This window comes from Schistocerca piceifrons, unplaced genomic scaffold (assembly GCF_021461385.2).
Source record: "Schistocerca piceifrons isolate TAMUIC-IGC-003096 unplaced genomic scaffold, iqSchPice1.1 HiC_scaffold_278, whole genome shotgun sequence".
In the NCBI taxonomy this organism is placed as follows: Eukaryota; Metazoa; Arthropoda; class Insecta; order Orthoptera; family Acrididae; genus Schistocerca; species Schistocerca piceifrons.
Window position 1 is genome coordinate 75,001 of NW_025728491.1, and position 2,500 is coordinate 77,500.

At 58.4% G+C, this 2,500-nt stretch overlaps 1 non-coding gene across 1 annotated transcript in view; it reads right to left on the reverse strand.

The window, feature by feature from the left end:
• The window catches only part of LOC124744164, a 1,909-nt gene extending 1,086 nt beyond the window's left edge, over positions 1-823 (reverse strand). Inside the window, exon 1 of the ribosomal RNA XR_007010653.1 lies at positions 1-823. This exon is cut by the window's left edge and continues 1,086 nt beyond it. This is a non-coding gene — a ribosomal RNA (small subunit ribosomal RNA).
• Positions 824-2,500: the final 1,677 nt, after the last annotated feature.

Genomic DNA, 2,500 nt, shown 5'->3' on the forward strand with positions numbered 1-2,500 from the left:
AGACACTCAATAAAGAGCACCCTGGTAGGATTTCAACGGGGTCCGCCTCGGGACGCACGAGCACGCACGAGGCGGTCGCACGCCTTCAGCTCGCCCCACCGGCAGGACGTCCCACGATACATGCCAGTTAAACACCGACGGGCGGTGAACCAACAGCGTGGGACACAAATCCAACTACGAGCTTTTTAACCGCAACAACTTTAATATACGCTATTGGAGCTGGAATTACCGCGGCTGCTGGCACCAGACTTGCCCTCCAATAGATACTCGTTAAAGGATTTAAAGTGTACTCATTCCGATTACGGGGCCTCGGATGAGTCCCGTATCGTTATTTTTCGTCACTACCTCCCCGTGCCGGGAGTGGGTAATTTGCGCGCCTGCTGCCTTCCTTGGATGTGGTAGCCGTTTCTCAGGCTCCCTCTCCGGAATCGAACCCTGATTCCCCGTTACCCGTTACAACCATGGTAGGCGCAGAACCTACCATCGACAGTTGATAAGGCAGACATTTGAAAGATGCGTCGCCGGTACGAGGACCGTGCGATCAGCCCAAAGTTATTCAGAGTCACCAAGGCAAACGGACCGGACGAGCCGACCGATTGGTTTTGATCTAATAAAAGCGTCCCTTCTATCTCTGGTCGGGACTCTGTTTGCATGTATTAGCTCTAGAATTACCACAGTTATCCAAGTAACGTGGGTACGATCTAAGGAACCATAACTGATTTAATGAGCCATTCGCGGTTTCACCTTAATGCGGCTTGTACTGAGACATGCATGGCTTAATCTTTGAGACAAGCATATGACTACTGGCAGGATCAACCAGGGAGCTGCGTCAACTAGAGCTGAGCAGCCGGCCGCCCGGGAGTGTGTCCCGGGGGCCCGCGCGAACACGCAAGCGTCCGCTCAATCATTCTGCAAACAGGAGGAGGCTGAGCTCCCCTGCACAATACACCTCGAAACCCTCTCAGGTCCCGGCGGCGCGCAGCGCCGTCCCAAGTACTTGGTCGGGTTCGAGAGAGGCGCAATCGCCCGGAGTTAGGCGAGTAGACGCTTTCGGTGCGACCACCCGTGCTCCCAACTGAGCTTGCCGCTGCCGACAGAGGCCCGGGAGCGTGCTGTCGTGGCATTGCCGGCGGGAGACAACACGCGCCACCTACGGTGACCGGCAGCTCCAACGCCAGCGCCACAGAAGGACAAAAGCCCCACTTGGGTGCCGAAGCGAACTCTCCCAGCACAGCGCACGCGCCAACACATCCGCACAGCTGCGATACAAACCACCAGCGAGAACCGCTGGGGCGACCGAGCAGCAGACGGCGTCGCGGCGCCGAGCGCCGGGCGGCGGCGCATCCTCAACGCACACAGTCCTCAATCGGACCAGCACACTGAAGATGTCCACCGCGCTTCGCACCGGGCCCGCGAGGACCTACTTTGGCCGCACGGCGCCGCGCGCAGGGTGCGCCGGCGCGCAGCTGCGACGCCTGCCGCGTCCGTCGGCCGGCGCGCCTGCCACTGGCCGCCCCCACCAGCCGGCTGTAGCGCGTGCGCCCACGCACCGCGCGGCCAGCACGCCGGGAGGCGCCCCCTCACCGGCCGGGGACGGTCCCACCCAGCCACCGCCGCGTATCGCTTCACACCCAGATGCCGTTCAGTTTCGTCGGCATGGTGGGTATCGCTGGAACAACCGGTTAGTACCTCAACCTATCGTCGCCATCACCGATTCACCCCTAGCGAGAACAACCGCACCACAACAGGTTACCATTTGTTCATTTGCGTAACTTCACCAGAAAACGCAGGCGTCCATCGCCATTTGCAACTTCAACGATTATTGCATGCCTGTGTCAGGTGTCACGCCACACTACGTCTGCCCACATACACGCAACAAAATGTGCACGCCTAGACAATACGTGGAAGGTGGCCCCCGTACGTATGCGATGTCCATTGCTCGAACGACTGTCAACCGGCCTCTGTAGCATGTCGCAGATATGGAACGCGGTGCACCATGCCATCACGGTGTGTGAGGAGAGACGACTAGGTCCGAATACATCAACAGACAGCTCATGCTGATCGCCATCCACGGCGTCCGTTCCTCCCACACGTCTCTATGGCGTACCACACTGCAATCCAGCTCTCATAGGGAGACGACACGTAGCTGCGTGCACAATATTTGCACTGTATGGTCCGCCGTTTTTGGGCGCAGTCGTTGTGCGGTCACACATGTGCCACGATGTATCATTCAGTACATAAGGACGAATGTGCAGTACAGATTGTGGTTCACGCGTACGACATCAGCGGACAGTTGACACAGGCCGCACCACAACGTAGCCTGAGTACGTCGCATGCGAAGGGCATTGAACATGCAAACTTCTCACCAACCAGCTTGCGAAGGCAGGGGGCAAGGTGGGGACGTGGGGAGGGGCGGCATGTACGTCCTGCTGCCATCCACATTACAGTGTACAGCAGGAGCATGTGGAAAGTGAGCAAGACTTGCAAGGTGTTTAACATG